The sequence below is a fragment of the Pinus tabuliformis genome, chromosome 7, assembly GCF_031772625.1.
Source record: "Pinus tabuliformis cultivar Carrire ecotype Pingquan chromosome 7, CPIR1, whole genome shotgun sequence".
Taxonomy (NCBI): domain Eukaryota; kingdom Viridiplantae; phylum Streptophyta; class Pinopsida; order Pinales; family Pinaceae; genus Pinus; species Pinus tabuliformis.
Genome location: NC_142293.1, coordinates 704,343,954 through 704,362,873, shown reverse-complemented (window position 1 = coordinate 704,362,873; position 18,920 = coordinate 704,343,954). Strand labels below are relative to the sequence as shown.

The window sequence follows — 18,920 nt, the reverse complement described above, 5'->3', positions numbered from 1 at the left end:
GAGCAACTCCTTCAAGAATTTGTGCAAATCTGGAGGGCAACCAGTCTTCCCTCCAGAAATTATGCAATCCTGACTGGCAGCCTATTGGGCCCTATAATTGTGCAATTCTACTGAACAAGCTTCACCTAGAAAATTATGAAATTGTTCCTAGCTAGGCTGCTCAACCCAGAATTTGCACAAATCTAGGCAACAGTCAGTTGCTCTACCAAGAAATTGCGCAAATCTTCTAAGCAGTGAGCCTAGCTCCCAACCATAAATGTGCATTTTCTACCGGTAGTTGAGAAACCTCTTACATGTGCAATTGAGTTGACCAGTTCCCTCTAGGACCGAGAAAAATAGACTTGCATGCATGGATTTCTTCTCCCAAGGCATCATGGAAAGGTATCCCTTATTTCAGGGACCTATTTTTGGTAGTTGGAGGTTACATGGAAGGATCATTTTAGAAACCTCCCACCAAGTGTCGCTTTCCATAGATTTGTAGCATGCATGTCGCAGCCTCGATTTATCAAAACTCATCAACCAGACGCTATAGATCTCATTCCTCACATCAACCTTGCAGCTCTGACATCGCGCATCGCATCTAGGAGTTCTTGGCACATTTAGCTTAGTTTTTTTGGGGTAAGCCCACTTTCCATGTCTTGTGTTGCATTTCTGGCACTTTTTGTGTTTCACTTCATATGAACATTGTCTGCTTGATTTCAGTGAGTGCTTGTTGTTGTTTTGATACATACTAGCTTCTACTAGCACCATTTTAGTTTCCATCAACTTCTCACTGCTGTCACATGCATGAAACTGTTTTGCACGAATGGTCAACGATTTGGCAACTCGCTTCACCCACATGCATGTTGATCTATTTACTGAATCTTTCATTCAATGTTTGTAGGCACTGTCAATCACTTCTACTTTCACTTAGTGTCCCCATGCATTCACTGTCATATTTGCTTTTAGTTTCCCGTTGGTGAGTCTAGCCAACCTTGGCCCGGACTCTGCCTTCACTGAGACAACATTGCACAATCTGGGGAAGGAAGACTCTATCTTCCTCTCTAGGGATGTGCATTTCTTCCTAGGCACTTTCCTCCAAGACTGTTTTGCACATTTTGGAGGGATAGTGATTGCTTGCCCAGAAAATTGCGCAACGCAGTCACTGAGCCTGCAGCCATTGCTAGCTGAGATTGTGCATTGAGCAATTCCGGCAGTCAACAGCCAGACTAGACTGTGCATTGTGCAATTCCAACAGTCAATCAGCCTTTGAGCGGTCCAGACTATGCCTTGCGCAGTCTTGGTAGTCAGTCTCCCAACCTCCTGGCAGAAATTGTGTGACCTTCATGATCAATCACCTAGGTATGTTGCAAGACAGTTCTCAAGTTCATTTCGGTTTTTGACTGACAGATTGTTTGCCATGAGTGTTGCCATGACTCTAGGTATTGCAGGTGTATATCTTCCTCTTAGTAGTACAGGTACAATGGTTTCGAGGAGAGCAGAGTTAAAGAAACTATTTAGAGCATACTTGGGGATGTGGTCGATCAAGTGTCTATGAGCTTTCCTACTCACGAAGACGTCAAGTTGTTCATAGATAAGGACATCAAGATATGACGACAATAGCATCATAGCGAGCAACATCATAAATAACGACTGAAGGCAGCATACTGGATGCAACGAGTGCAAGAGGAAGGTTGTTGACAACACGAAGGCGGAACAAAGTTGCAAACTTAAGAAGATCCACTGATGATGAAAGAAACTTTGGAGACTCAGGCTATGAGTTGATGGCACAATCGTGCGAAGATAGAGAATGGAACAAAGAAGAATTTTCATGTGATGAAGCAACAACTCAAAGAAGAACATGAGTTGCATAGAAAAGTGAATGAGTTATAGTAGGAATAGGAACAATAGGAGACGCAACATGCACTCATGGATGAAACTGTGCCTGTACAAGTTATAGATCCATCTTAGCAGCTGGCACAGAGCAGACATGGTGAGTAGTGTTTTTTATCGCATGCAAGGGATTCAGCAACATGAATGTCATTATGTGCACGCATGCAATCCAACCCATTCATCACACTCACCAAGGCGAAGACAAGAAGCAATTTCAACTAGAGCGGAGCATGTAGTTGACAATTGATGCACATGACCACTAGCACACACTAGAAGATCATCATGGACACTATGCATCAGTGTGTTGTCGGTTTGGTTGCACCAAAAAGACCATCCACATGCTAGCAGACGAGTTGGATGAAGGAGCCACACCAATGCACCCAGATGCAGCGGAGGCAAGAGTTCACTTCAGCAAGATGTCACATGGGGTGCATGCACACCATCATGGATGACCAAGCTTGGCATCATCTCACCATCTTCACCATCAAAATCATGTCAAAGAGTTGGTCTCACCTCAACAGACCGAGTGTCAGTGATGTCTTGCATGGCTTGCTTAAGCCATTTTGCCTCACATGACCACATGTGCATTGTAATGTAATGTCGTGACAAGTGGAAGTTCAAGTGTCAATAGTTGGATGTAACAATCATAGAGTAGATGAAGAGTCATGAGGGTAGATGAACTGTCACAAAGTAGAATGTCAAGGGTCACCCCATCCTTTGCTATAAATAGAACCTCATAACTCATTGTAAAGGCTTTTGGTCATCCAAGCTTCCGATAAGACTATCTTGGAGAGAGTTTGGATAGTATGGTAACATGCCTTGACTTCTCCACTGTGCAGAGCTACTACATCTCTTTGGAGGAGCAGGTGATGTGGTTGGAACGTTCCACTATTGGGACTAGTGGTTGGACATGGATGTATTGTATGACCAAAACTTACACTTCTTTATATAATAAGAGCGAACAAGTTTCATGCATATGTTGTATTGTATTCTATGGTATCTGGTTTACTCTAAATGATTTATGTATTTGCTTTCTTACACATGCATGTATGGACTATTCTGTATGAGTATGTATGAATCTTTCTAAAATGTGTTGTTGGTTTAACCATCACTTTGGATTTCTTTCTAACTCTCTTTCTAGTTGATGATGCATCTTTTCTTGTGTGTTCCCTTCTAAGCCAAGTAATATTACAGGTTTCCAAGGGGCTCACTCATATCAAACCCCATGTGTTAGAGCCTCTCATGCACCTTCCTTGACTCACTGTAGTTGTCACACCCTTGCTACCAACAGAGTTATATTACCTGCCTCTATGCAAAATCACGGTCAAGGCATTACCATACAACACACTGATGGGACTCCTACACTGAACGGTCTGAGGTCTAATTGGGACTTCTTATCGGGGAGATCCCCTTACATGTTGGCAGGTCTAGCACCCTCAACATTTTGGCACTAGAAGGAGGGCCAGATGACAAGCTGAGTCCTCACATCTGTTTTGAATCTCTAAACATCTATCATGACTAACTATCGAGTTTATCTTCCAGAATGTATTTCTTATGGAAATTATTTCATCATGTCGGAAAATCTCTTGGATAACTTGTCTCATAAAACATTCAATGGTGAAGGCTACGTAGCCTTGGTTATGCATGCGGTCGGCATTATAGGTTCATGCGAAAGACATGGATTATTTGAAGAATACATGAGTTGCATGCTATTCATCTACACGCTTTGAGGGCATCCAATGCACTGGTGTGCCACGCTACCCAAAAAATCTATTCATTCTCTTGCTCATCTGGTCGCAGAGATAGACCGCGCTTTCAATCACTTCAACTATAAAGCACTCAACAAAGAAATTCTAGAATTATGAAAAGCACCTGATGAATCCGTTGAATAGTTTTACACACGCTTTTGTAATCTTGCATACTGATTCCCTGAAGATGATATTGATTGGGAATTTCTCAATGGGAGATTTGAGTATCTTCTTTACATATCTGAAAATCCGCAATTCTTGAAATCACTCAAATCCTGCTCATACTCCAGTGATGGAAATGCACAATCACGAGTAGGCATAGTTGTTGTCACAAGTGAATGTCCAGCTTCACCTCATCAAACAGCTCCACCACCACTGAGTGATGTGGGAGAACATGTGCACACATTTGTTGAACTGTCACGTACTCCCACCCTACCTGCTCTTGATATCTGCACAGATTTTGCTTGCAAGCTAGTTGGTTGTCACGTGGATTCATTCCATCGACCTCTATCCTCACATTCTGTTGATCCTATGGATTATACTATGTTTTGTTCTTCCATTCTAGACTCCTCACTTGCTATGAATGAAGATCAAGTTGTCGATGGAGTTGGTGTTATGCAGATAACCTGCACCATCATTCAGGATGAGTGTGTGTGGGAATCTAAAGAAGAGCCCGTGGTGAAGGATAACTCCCTTCGATCCATGCCTCATCCACTTCATCCTGACATCCCTTGTGATTCTACCATTGCTGATTTCCCCTATGAAAAATCATTTCTGGATGATTCTACTTCTGATCATTCACAGGACATGTCAGATGTCAGTCTGTCATTACAGTGCATAGAGGACACATCTTCCTCAGAAAATCCGTCCAATCTGTCATCTATCTTTCTTCAAAACATAGAGGGCGAACATCTTTGCTTCTCATCTACCCCACTGTCCGATTCTTCAAATCATGAGGATTCCGACAAGCATCTTGAATTTTCTGATCTTTGTTGTTGTGATCTATCCACTTCTTCATATGGTCATGATTTTGGTTCAGTCATTGTTAATTTGTCCAAGACACTGGTCTACACTGATTTATCTGTCAACGAAGTCGAAACACCACAGACTGTTGAGGAACTTCAGCCCGAGTTGATGGTTATGTCAGGCCCTTATTGTCTTGAGGTTGGTTTCACTTCCAATTAGGAAATTTTTGAAACACTCAAGGATCCTCAACACTCTCTGCTTTGCATTGAAGATCAACCAAACAACCTGATTTCACTTCCTCCACTCAAACTACACGATCCCACCGCTCATGCATTAGAGGAATCTTACACAGAAAGCACACATGCACAACATAATTGGTCTACCTTTCTCACGTTTTCTTGCATGTCATGGTCAAGAGAATGCACACACTCAACATCTGCATGCAGTGTAGCACAACACCATCATAGCTCCACAGAGTGCATGTCATGTACTTTCACTCATCTCTGTTATGGGGTCACTTGTAAACTCAGAGTGTGTTTGTCTTAATTGTTATATCTTTCTTGTTTGTTGGTTCACATCATTGTCTTGTTCGCCAACCATGGCTTCACCAACATGGGTCAACCAATGCGCTGGTGGTTGCATTAGAAGTATCACTTCACATGAGATGGCCCATGCACCATTAGCTAAGGAGTAGGAGTAGTGTTTTCTTTCAGTTTGTTTTCTTGCATGCTTGTTTTCTTACTTGTTTTGTTGGATTGTTCTCTTTCTTACTTGTTTTCTTACTCGCTTTGCTTTCGCTTCTTCTTTTGCTTATGATTTTCTTTGTTGTTAGATTCCTTGTTTTGTTCGTAGGTTAGTTTCACATGGAACCATTTATGACTCTTGAAAAAAGCTAGGTAAAGTACAAGAGGCCTTGTGAAACTATGATTACTTGGTTATCTATCATCTTGCCTCTGTATGAGGAAATTCTTACTTTTAGTCCATGATACATCGAAGGAAAATATGTACTGTTCGAAGTGAATCTTGGTGAAAACATAATGCTTGCACGCTAACTAGTATCACCTACTCTAGTCAGTTTTTTTTGGGTTAATCATTGTTAGCTCAGTCAAGTAGAGTAAGTTGAGGGGCAAAACCTTAACAGGGATGTCAGAGGTATAATAAACTACTTCTCTACAGGAACAACCTCTACTTCTCTCAATAATTCAGGATCCCTCTTCTGCCTCTGAAATGAATAAGTGTTATGCATAGTTACGAAAATGAAAAAGTGAAAAAATTTTGAAAAAAATGAAAAATGAATAAGGTGAAAGAAGAGAAAGGCTTCCTATGTAGAGAGGTGATGCAAGTAACTATGCCGAGGTACTGAATAGGCTTGTTGGTAGCGGAGTCATGCTTGTGTTCCTCTATGACTCTGTTGGGGTACCGTCTAGGCCTGCTAGCAGCGGAGCAACACCAGAGATGAAACTAAGACTCTGATGACTATCATGCTTGTGCACCAATATGCCCTTCAACCCTAATCGAAACAACTGTGTTGACTTGGCTTGGAATGTGTGTCAATCGACCAAGATCTCGGTGGATGCTACATCTTACAATCAAGCTAGTGTGAAACCAAGACAAGTTGAGAACTAAACAATACTTCTGGAGGTGTTAGACTTGCTTTTTAGTAACAAGGTCCATTCTCAGAGCTGAAGTTGTACCAGTGTGTCGCTAAGTGTTGTAGCAGCTGCAACCACCCTCCAAAATTTTTCCTTAGCTTTGTTTTGGATCCTCCCTACCAACCTTCACAGCAGCATGTCTTGCTTCATCAAGTACACAAGCTTGAGTGATTTTCTTGTAGAAAGACAGCCTGTCGATCAAACCTTGATGCATTCCCCTCACAGGTTGTTCGTCTGTACTTGGTCCAGCAGCAGGTTGAGCATCTCCTTCAAGAATTTACGCAAATGTGGAGGGAAACCGGTCTTCCCTCCAAAAATTGTGCAATCCTGACTCGTAGCTTGCTGGGCCCAGAATTGCGCAATTATGTTGTGCAAGCTTCACCCAGAAAATTACGCAATCCTTCCCAGCTAGGCTGCTCAGCCCATAATTTGTGAAAATTTGGGCAGCAATCAGCTGCTCTTCCTAGAAACTGTGGAAATATTATGAGCATCTAGCCCAACTCTCATCTAGAAATTAACATTTTCTCCCAGTAGTTGAGCAACCTCTTACATGTGCAACTGAGTTAACTGATTCCCTCTGGGACCGAGAAAAACAGACTTGCATGCATGGGCTGCTTCTCCCAAGGCAACATGCAAAGGTATCCCTTGTTTCAGGGACCTGTTTTTGGTAGTTGGAGGTTACATGCAAGGATCATTTCAGAAACCTCCCACCAAGTGTCACTTTCCCTAGATTTGTGGCATGAGCGTCACAACCTTGATTTTATCAAAACTCATCAACCGGACGCTACAAAGCTCATTCCTCACATCAACCTTGAAACTTTGACATCCCACATCACATCTAGGAGTTGTCGGGACATTTAACTCAGCTATTTTGGGGTAAGATTGCTTTCCATGTCTTTTGTTGCATTTCTGGCGTTTTTTGTGTTTCTCTTCATACGAACACTACCTACTTGATTTCAGTGAGCACTTGTTCTCATTTTGATACATACTAGCTTGTACTAGAACCGTTTCAGTTTTCATTAACATCTCACTGTTGTCGCATGCATGAAATTGTTTTGCACGAACCGTTGTCGATTCAATAACTCGCTTCACCCACATGCATGTTGATATGTTTACTGAATATTTCATTCAATATTTTCTTGCACTGTCAATCACTTTTTATTTCACTTAGTGTCGCCATGCATTCACTGTCATATTTGCTTTTAGTTGCCTGTCGGTGAGTCTGGCCAACCTTGGCCCAGACTTTGCCTTCAATGAGACAACATTGCGCAATCTGGGGAAGGAAGGCTCTATCTTCCTCTATAGGAATTCACATTTCTTCCCAGGCACTATCCTCTAGGACTGTTTTGTGAATTTTTAAGGGCCAGTGACTATTGGCCCAGAAAATTGCGCAATGTAGTCACTTAGCCTACAGCCATCACCAACCGAGATTGCGCATTGCACAATTCCAGTAGTCAGCAGCTAGACTGGATTGTGCATTGCACAATTCGAGCATTCAATCGGCCTTCCAGCATCCTAGATTGTGCCTTGCGTAGTTTTGGTAGTTAGTCTCCTGACCTCTTGATGGAAATTGTGCGACCTTCATGATCAATCACCTAGGTATGTTGAAAGTCAGTTCTTAAATTCATTTTGGTTTTCTACTGATAGATTGCTTTCCATGAGAATTTCCATGTCTCTTGTTATCGCAGGTGTTCATTTGCCTCTCAGCAGGACAAGTACAATGGTTTCCAGGAGAGTAGAGTCCAAGACACCATTTAGAGCACACTTGGGGATGCAGTCGATCAAGTTTCTATGAGCTTTCCTATTCATGAAGACATCAAGTTTTTCATAGACAAGGACATCAAGATATGATGTAGTAGAATCACAGTGAGCAACATCATCAACAGTATCTTAAGGCAGCATATTGATGAAACAAATTCAAGAGGAAGGTTATTGATAACACGAAGGCAGAAAAAAGTTGTAAGCTCAAGTAGATCCACTGATCATGAAAGAAATTTTGGAGACTTAGGCTATGAGGTGATGGCATGATCGTTTGAAGACAGAGAATGGAACGAAGAAGGAGTTGCATGTGTTGAAGTAGAAACTCAAGGAAGAACATGAGCTACATAGACAAGTGAATGAGTTGCAGTAAGAACAGGAACAATAGGAGACACAACATGCACTCATGGATGAAACTGCACTGATACAAGTTATAGATCCATCCCAGTAGCTAGCACGAAGTAGACATGGTGAGCAGTGTTGTAGATCGCATGCAAGGGATTCAACAGCATGAATGTCATTGTGCGCACGCATGTGATCTAACCCATTCAGCACACTCACCAAGGCAAAGACAAGAAGCATGTCCACCTGGAGCAGAGCATGTAGTTGACAGTTAATGTGCATGACCACCAGAACGCACTCGAAGATCATCACATACACTATGCATCAGTGTGCTACCAGTTCGGTTGCACAAAAAAGACCATGTGCATGCTAGGAGATGAGTTGGATGAAGGAGCCACACCAATGCACTCAGATGCAATGGAGGCAAGAGTTCACTTCAGCAAGATGTCACCATGGGGTGCAAGCACACCATCACGTACAACCAAGCTTGGAATCAACTCACCACCTTCACCATCACAAGCATGTCAAAGAGTTGGTCTCACCTCAACAAATCGAGTGTCAGTGATGTCTTGCATGACTTTCTCAAGCCATTCTGCCTCACATGACCACATGTGCATTGTAATGTAATGTCGTGACAAGTGGAAGTTCAAGTGTCAATAGTTGGATGTAATAGTCATAGAGTAGATGAAGAGTCATGAGGGTAGATGAACTGTCACAAAGGGGAATGTCAAGGGTCACCCCACCCTTTGCTATAAATAGAACCTCATAACTCATTGTAAAGGCTTTTGGTCAGCCAAGCTTCCAATAAGACTATCTTGGAGAGAGCTTGGACGGTATTGTAACACACCTTGACTTCTCCATTGTGCAAAGCTAATACATCTCTTTGGAGGAGTAGGCAGATGTGGCTGTAACGATGCACTATTAGGACTAGTGGTTCGACATGGATGTATTGTATGACCAGAACTTACACTTCTTTATATAATAAGAGCCAACAGGTTTCATGCATATGTTGTATTGTATTCTATGGTATTTGGTTTACTCTAAATGATATATGTATTTGCTTTCTTATGCATGCATGTATGGAATATTCTGTATGAGTATGTATGAAACTTTCTAAAATGTGTTGTTGGTTTAACCATCACATTGGATTGATTGCTAACTCGCTCTCCAGCTGGTGATGCATCTTTGTTCGTGAGTTCCCTTCCAAGCCGAGTACTATTATAGGTTTCCAAGGGGCGCACTCATCTCAACCCCCATGTGTTAGAGCCTCTCATGCACCTTCCTTGACTCACTGTAGATGTCACACCCTTGCTACCAACAGAGTTATATTACTTGCCTTTGTGCGAAATCGTGGCCAAGGCATTACCATATGACCTACTACTGGGACTCCTACACCAAGCGGTCTGAGGTCTAATTGGGACTTCTTACCGGCGAGATCCCCTTACATGTTGGCGGGTCCAACACTGTCAAAAGATTATCATCAAAGTAATGATTGAAAAATACACTCCTAAAGGATCCAAGTTAAAAATCATCATCTCTAGAATCAAGAAATATCTTAGCTCCTTCCTTAGTCTCATTTTTCCATATAAAGAGGGACTTGAATAAGGGAGTATACTTATGGGTGAAGCATGCAATAAAGATTAAACATGGAACTTTGATTAAAAATGGAGTTCAAAATAAAAATCATCCATGACTAAGTCTTGGATTAAGTGAACATAATTTCAAATAATATGGATATGACGAAACATTTAATAGTGAAATGGGAAAGTATTGGGATTGGTAATTTAAGGACACCCAATTCCCTCCTCATGTGAAAATTTACTTGGTTCATGGCTATGAATGTTGCTTTATGCTCTAGTATATTCATGATAAGAGAATGGTCAGGATAATGAATAAGCACTAGTGTATTGTGGGATAGTCTACCCATGCACTAGGTAGTTTGGTCAGTACCCTAGTTAGCATTGGGAGCCATTTTGGTACCTTTGTTTTTGGATTAGTCATTTGTTATCACTGATTTAATGTGTGGGCAAGGGGTCAAGTGGGTTAGTCTTCTCCTGTCATATCCATTTGGCTTGTTTTGACACAAGGACTCCACTCAACCTTCCCATATTTGATCTCTCAACTTTGCTTTTGGAAAGGCTCAGGCACTAAGATAGTAGAATTTGTGATGAAAATCACTATTTTACTACAAGGAAGCTTTGTAGTAGTTAATTGTTAATTTGGAAATTGGGTCCCTTGGAGATGCAATCTTTCTTATTAGTAGAAACCCTTTTATGTTGTGGGTACATCATAAACCTTAATCCTCACTTCCCCTTTTTAAATTGGTTTATAAATGTGTAAATGGTCATTAATTTTGTGAGAATATCAACGGTTGTTTCCAAAAGCCTAAGTTGAGTTTGTTCGGCTTATGTATCATTGTAAAATAAATGTGTTTTGATTCTAGATACCATGATGTGAGTACCTTCTAGTTTTTGGTTTTCCAAAAATAAAGTCTACCCATTCGGAAACATGGAAATGGCATTCTCATTTGTATCATTAAACTTGTAGGTGTGAGCAAGAAGTATGGTATTTTCTACTAATCCCTTTCTCTAATTTCTCATGTAGAATTATGCAATATGGATAGGGATGACATCCAAGGGATTTGAAGAGTCACACGTTACCATGAGGAACTAATTCAAAAAAAACAAAAATTATATTTTATCTATGTATTCTAAATCTTTAAAGATTGAGCAAGTTTACATTAACCAAAATACTAATGCCATGAGTATTCTATGCATTAGAAGCATAGGATAGATTTTTTTAACACAAAGTTTAATAGGCTATGTAATATTACCCTTAATCATCATATGGAATCCTTAACATTAGTCTCCAATAATAGAGAAATGGAGAACTTTGTGTAAGTCAAAAAAATCCATAAATAAAAAGACCTTATGAAAATAGAAAAACAAAACTCCTCACAGCATAATGAGAGAAAGAAGATGAAAATAGTGCCCTGGTTTACCATTAACATTTTGTATTTTAAAATTATATATATCATAGTAATATATGTGAAACAAGCCATACATTGAAAAACCTAGAACACATATTTTGTAATTGGCTAGAACCTTTTTTTATTTCTTCTCAAAAAATATCATATTTTGTTAAAAAGTATAATAATCATCCATATTTAACTCATTATATGCTTTGGCTATGGCCTTTTCAAAGGAATACAAATTTTGTTATAGTTGAAGAAAAAAAGGTTGATTTTAAAACTTAAATAAATTATTAATGAGTGTTATATTGGTCTAATAATTTATATAGTTGCTCGGGATAGTCTTACGTGCTTGATTATACAGTTATGCTTCACAGTTTGGGGATGGGAGGTGACTGAGATGGAGGATGAGTGTTTTGAGATAATTTTTAATCTACTCTAAAAGTTAGAGGTGGAAAATCATAGCCTTAACACTACACCCTGATATTATGGGTTAATTATATTTGATTGATTTAGGGTATTGAAATTTATTAAAAGATTTAAAATCTCTTAAATGGGTTAATGCCTCAGTATTGTTTTAATCATTGAAATATTTGGGTTAATGCCTCAGTATTGTTTTAATCATTGAAATATTTGTAGAAGTTTAATGAGTTCATCCATTAGAGTTTGTATGATGAATTTATTATTTTCACATGTTGATATATACATTGACCATAATAGTACTAACTACATGCCATGTTATCTCTCATTACTCACACATGTGGAATAATTTATGTATGAAATTTCAAGAAAATTTTAAAGGGTTAAAACCTGAAAACTTATCAAGGGTTGAAATATGTAAAATCCCTAGTCCTAACTCAATCCATCAACATGATATTAAGGCACATTTAAAAAAAGAGCCAAAAGGGAGATTAGCCTTTTCTTCATACAGTTTTGATTTTTTTTTCCATAAATAAGTAGAGAAGATTGTCCATGCTCCATAGCAAGTAAAGATTTTTTCCATCTTGCATTATAATTTTGTGAAGAAAAAAAAAGTATGGTCTTTACATTTTAACTAATTTTTTTTACATTTGGTTTTTTCAAAATAAATTTTATGTTCATTGTATTGATGGTATGTTCATTTCCACTATTGCAACATTTTCTTGTATGTTCATTTTTGTTAGCTTATATCATTATGCTCTTTTTTCTTCTTTTTTATATTAACATCTCTTCTCCTCTAAACATTTTGTCTTGATAACGAATTAGGTTTTAAACTTAAAACAGCAACTTAAAAATAAAATTGTGAATCATATTCCAGATAAACTTTCTTCTTTAATTTTGTTAAACTAATTTTCATATCAAACCTAACATATTTATATTATTATGTAATAAAAGTAACAATAATTCAATGTTATTGACTAAGATACAACTTCATTATTTTTTGAAACATTAAAGATTTATTATGACAAACTTTACAATGAATTATCCATTATATTATAAGCATTAAATTTCTAATAACATTTTATGTTCAGACCTAACAAATTAATTTGTTAACTACACTCTACACAACATATTCTTAGCATTATTCTTTTAATATCTATGATGAAGGTAAATTATACATTATATTTCAAAATCAAAGATAATTGTAAAATCTTAATTCAATGAAAAATATGGAAATGTATAGTTGAAGATTATGAAGATGAACACAGAAATTAAAGATAATATAAGGAATAAGAAAATAGGGGGTTATTCGGAATATTAAAATTGTAAGTGAAGTGATTAATTCATTGAATGAAGCCTTAGACTTGTTTTCAAATGGCTTCAATAGAGTGAAAGGAAAATGAATTAAAGTGTAGTTTTAGGATGGTTCAAGATGGATTGATATTTTAGGTTAATGGATTTCAATGAATTAATTTTTATGGAGGAATATAAGAGTGAGTATTTATTGTTTATTAAAGTTTATTTTAAATAGATAAAAGATAATATAAAGAATATCTAAATAGGTGTTTATTAGAAATAATATAGAATAGATAATGAGATGATTAATTTAGTAAAAAAAGTTTTACATAATTTTGGATTTATAATGAGAGATGAAAATAATTAATATTTATTGATTAAAAATTAAATTAATAAGACTATCAAAGTTTGATAGAAAGATTCTTTCAATAAATTATGATGGATTAGTTTTATTTGTAAATATAAAATGTGAATAAAGACTATATAATGAATTAGTTTTATTTATAATTATAAAATTTGAATAAAAATTATATTTATATTTTATAAAGATTAATAAAATATATGTATCAATTTATTTAAAAATAGTAATAATTAAAATGTGTAAGAAGAAATTATATTTATTCATTCATATAAAAGTGTTTTAACAATTTAAAAATAACAACAATATTATATATATAACAAAATGTATGTTTGAAGAGCCTAAATGAAAATTATGACAATTATTAATTGTAAATGAAATATGTAAGTTATATATATATATATATTTTGTGAAATTGTCAAAAAAATAAAAAATAAAAATACTAAATAATGGTACAAATATAAAAAAAAAGATTATTATTCTCTAATTAGGTTGATCATTATGAGCATAACATCTCATGAATATTTGGGAAACTATGTGGCCATGGGAAACCTGCTATGCTTTAAATAGGCCCGTCGGAAATACGAGTTAATGGAGTCTACATATTGTCTAGGAAGGGTGGTGGCACATTGTTGTTATGTGCCATAATGCCTTACAATGGCTATAGAATCGGATTTGACGATATGTTACCTTCAAGGAAGTTATAGAATTTACCATTATTACTCTACGTCAGAACTTAGCTAGCGAGGACAAGGGTTATGGAACATAACTTCAACATGTACAAGGGTTATTGGTCGTTCTAGTTCTATCACCAGGATAAATAGAGGGTGAATTATTACTTATCAGTATATTGAATTTCATGGTTATGAGTCCTTCCATCTTGATTTAAACTTCTCCTTAGTAGTGATTTGCAAGGATGGTAGAATTGCTAGTTTTTTCGTGTTTTCATTGCTCCATCCCATAGGTAGAGCAACTCTAGTTCACCATTTTGTGCACCAACCTTGTACTTTATCTTTTTTTTCTGGCCTTGTCCATTCTTCTATCTTTCCTATTTCTCTAATTTCAATCACATTACCCCTCCTAGCTTTGTTCTTATCTATTAGGGTGACTGCCTAACCTCCATGAACCCTTGTTTGATATTTCTATAAGTTGTTTCCTTTGAATGAACCTTTTAATAACATTCTCCAATCTCCTTCTACTTTGGATTTTTGTCTCCATTTTAGACAACTCTAATCTTTCAAGTCTATCCAGCATTGTCTAGGGGAAAGGCTATTTGTGTTGGGATTCAACTCAACATGTTGAGAGGTTGAGGAAGCCATAGAGAGGAAAGAGGGATAAGATGCCCTTATGGATTGAGGGTGCAAGGCGCTGCTTGTGAGGAAACCAAAGAATACTAGGAGCAAACTCTCCCTCAATTCAAAGAAATTTCCATAGCTAATAGGGAAATAAGACTGGACCACACTTCATGCATGCATGATTGGGAGGTTGATGCTAAGAACAATAATTGGTTTCCAAATGTAAGCCATTCCAGTGTTTGTGACATGAAATACTGGAATACAGATAAAATGTATTAGCATTTTAAACTTTGGTTAGAAAAAATCTTTAGGATAGGGATGAAGCTTGTGAAGAAGTTATTTTACAATTACATGAGATTATGCTTCAATTGACGGAAATTAAAAGCAAAGTACTTCTTCGTTTCCTCAAGATCCAATGTCCTCACTTCCAACTGGTGCATATACACATTAAATCAAGGTCATAGGTGTAAATCATGGTCATAGCTTTTAAGTCTCAAACTAATTTAATATAAATATAATTATATATTTTGTTTTAGGTTTGCTTCACTAGAAGCTATTAATCTTTAAAAAATAGACAACATATCAATTATTTAGATATTTATAAAATAATCATTAAAACATATTTTAAAATTTAGATCATATTACATTGCGAATTTTTTTTTACCTTTAATAAAACTTGTCGAATAGAAAAACAAAACAAATCATAATATGTATTTTAGTTTTCCATGAAATAAGAATAAATAAATGAAAAAAAATATTATTATTTGCTATAAATTATTAACGTTGTTTAATAAATGGGTCGAAAATAGTGATGCGTTGTGATGATGTTAAAAAATATAAAAAATCATCACTATTATACCGGTATAAAAAAATATAAAGTAAAGGATGATTGAAATTTCTAAAATAAAATCATTTAAAAAAAATCCCATTTTATATTTGTTGTAACTACTTTGAAATCAAATTATAAAAGAAAAAATAATAAATAAAACTCAAAGCATCAAGTCCAAGCACTATGTCACTAATCAATTGCCCATTGGACCCTGAAATATTATTGCAATTGCATTCTAATTTTAATCATAAGGAATCCCAACTTTCCATTTAACTGATTGGCTAGTGTGGTCCATTATGGGGATAGGAAAAACCAACATTGTAATATTATTTATTTACAGAGACTCGTTTCTCCCCACCACCACCATATTATATAATATAGTTAGAAAATAGGGTCCGCATATGGCCTAAATAAGTTGCTTCAAGGGGACCCGGAAGCATTTTCCACATGCACTGATCCATTGCAAACATTTGTGATGGGAATGCCGACGATTACACAAAATGATGACGATTACAAGATTACGTGTAAATTACCACGCACGGGGTGAAAAGCAATTAAAAAAGTCGCCCCCAGGAAAATATGGCACAGGAAAAGACGTAATAACACGGAGTTTCTGGGGGTTTAGATTAAAAGGTTTTTTAAGTTTTGTGGGTTGAGATTTTTTAATCAGGAAGGGTGATATAATTTATTTTTAATAAAATTATTTTTTATTATTAATTTGATGGTTTAATGGTTAAGAGCATGTGTTTTTTTAAAAAGTTATAGGTTCAAAATTAAAGGGGTAGAATATGTATGTTTTCATAGACTTAGCAGTCAAATCACTAGAGGTGGTCCCTTATCCCACAAACAAGAGAATCTCATAGACCAATTCTAATAATAATTATTATTATATGAAAATTTTAATTTATAAATATGGAATTTGAATATATTTTAAAATATGTTTTGAATATAATTTATATCGTTGAATTTTAAAATTCTTTCTAATAATCTATTATAAATTTATTTATATTTGATTAGTTTGCTTATTTTTGGTTAATTTGATTTATGAAATTTAAATCTTGAGTAAGTTTTACCATAAATTTATTATTTATATCTATATTTTCATAAATTCATTATTCATATATATTATTAATTTATAAAGGCTCATTATAACTAATATATAAAATGGTTAACAAAATTGTAATTTCTTATGGTTTAAAATGCATTTTCGAATATTCAAATCAATTCAACACTTAAAAAATCTTTTATACACTCAATTTTACAGATTACACTGAATTTTAAAAATTTATACTTAATTGTGAAAAAAAATAACAAAAAAAATAATACTTAAAATAAACTGGAGAATCATTTTATCTATAAGTTATGTACAATATTTTTTTTAAATTAATTACACTGTAAGGCGTACCCCTTTGAAAAGAATTGCCTTAGCTGACATTGTCTACGGCTATGAACTGTCAGATGTCTTGTTAGATGATTGAACCATTGTCTGTCGTCAAATTGAACCTCCATCATGGTTTACAGTTTCAACTGAATAGGATACATAGCATATGACCCATCCAGTATGGTGCGCTTCACCTTCCATTTGCTAGGGTTTCTGAAACAGTTGTTGCAGGGCCCCTGTCCAGAGTTATGGTGGCTTGCAGAGTGCATTTTTGCATGCTTCTCGTGCAAGAAATGTAGCTTTGGCTCCCGACCATTCATTTGTCTTTATTCCAGTGCCTGCAGAGAAATGTTTTACTTGTTTCATGATTGACTTTCTCATGGGAGGGGTTTCTGTTGCAGTATCCAAAACTGCAGCTGCCCCTATTGAGCATGTCAAATTATTGATACAAAACCAGGATGAAATGTTGAAGTTTGGACGTCTTGCTGAACCATACAAAGGGATCGGGGATTGTTTTGCTAAGACAATGAAGGATGAAGGTATCATTGTGTTATGGAGAGGAAACACTGTAAATGTTATCGATTATTATCCCACTCAGGCTTTGAACTTTGCGTTCAAGGATTATTTTAAGGGACTCTTTAATTTCAAGAAAGACAGGGATGGTTATTGGAAATGGTTTGCTGGAAACCTCTCCTATGGTGGTACATCTAGTGCATCTTCTCTCCATTTTGTTTATTCTTTAGACTATGCTCGAACTCAGCTGGCTAATGATAACAAGGTTGCAAAGAAAGGAAGGGAGAGGCAATTTAATGGGTTGCGTTCACCTTTCACGATAAGAAATCCCTTTTTGCTTCAAATAAAGCAGTGATTTCTTGCTTATTCTCTTTATTTGATAACAGTTTTTCATTCGTAGCTAAGAACTCAACCTTGGGTTTATTTTTGCAGTTCTTCCACCTGACATGGTTATGGTAATTTTTTGGAAGCCACCCTTCTCTGGAGCCATTAGCGTTCACCTTTCACAGTAAGAAAACCCTTTTTTCTTCAAACAAACAGTCATTTCTCGCTTATTCTCCTTATTTGATAACAATTTTTCATTCGTAGCTAAGAACTCAGCCTTCGGTTTATTTTTTTAGTTCCACCCGACATGGCTATGGTAATATTTTGGAATCAACCTTTCTCTGGAGCCATTAGTGTTCAACTTTCACTGTAAGAAAACCCTTAACAAACAATGATTTCTCGCTTATACTATGAGATGTGGTGTATTTTATTTTAAAGATTGCCAATTTTTTTCTAAAAACTATAGTAACATTCTTAGGTATGGAATCTTCAAAATTTTAGTACAGATAGGAGTAATGTATGAGTAATACTCAGTATTGTGTTTTTTTTTTCAATTTTTAGGAAAATGTTGAATATAAAACTCCATTTGGGCATACCCGAAACATGTGGGGTGATTGTTGGTTGGTCAGAGTAGCTGGTTCAAATGGTCCATTTGGTAAATATGTTATGGGAGCATCTGCATTTTGTACATTGGACTCAGGTTTTTTTATGGGACTTCTATAGTAAAGATATTATGGCATTCCATACTGAATCAGAGGCCTTCACTTCAACATTCGAAACCATCTCCAGTTTTTGTAGGGAGGGATGTCTAGGGGAGAAATTTTGGCTTTTTGAATGTTGTTCCAGGCCTCTTTTAGTATCCACTTCAAGTCCCCAAAAGACAATTAGTATTTATGATATGCATTATGTATATCCTATGATCAAGTGGGAGACACAAACACATGTAGCAAATATGAACTATTATAGCCCACTGCAATGGAAAAATAAAGTGAAGGTAGTTGTAGCAGAAACTAAGGTTATCAGCCTTTGGGATGTTAATTCTATGGATCCTCATCCTCTGCAATCCGTTGTTTTTCTAGGTATAAACATTTCAACTCTTCATGTGCATAATTTAGATGTTGAATGCAGTGGTAGTGTAAGACAAAGTTATGGTGAGAGCTTTTTTCCATTACTCTCTCATGTCTGGGTGTATGTT

The 18,920-nt window shown here is 36.3% G+C and overlaps 1 pseudogene; it reads left to right on the top strand.

Annotated features, from left to right (window-relative positions):
- LOC149249458 (ADP/ATP translocase 1, mitochondrial pseudogene) overlaps nucleotides 1–17,756 on the top strand; it is a 42,805-nt pseudogene extending 25,049 nt beyond the window's left edge.
- Nucleotides 17,757–18,920: the final 1,164 nt, after the last annotated feature.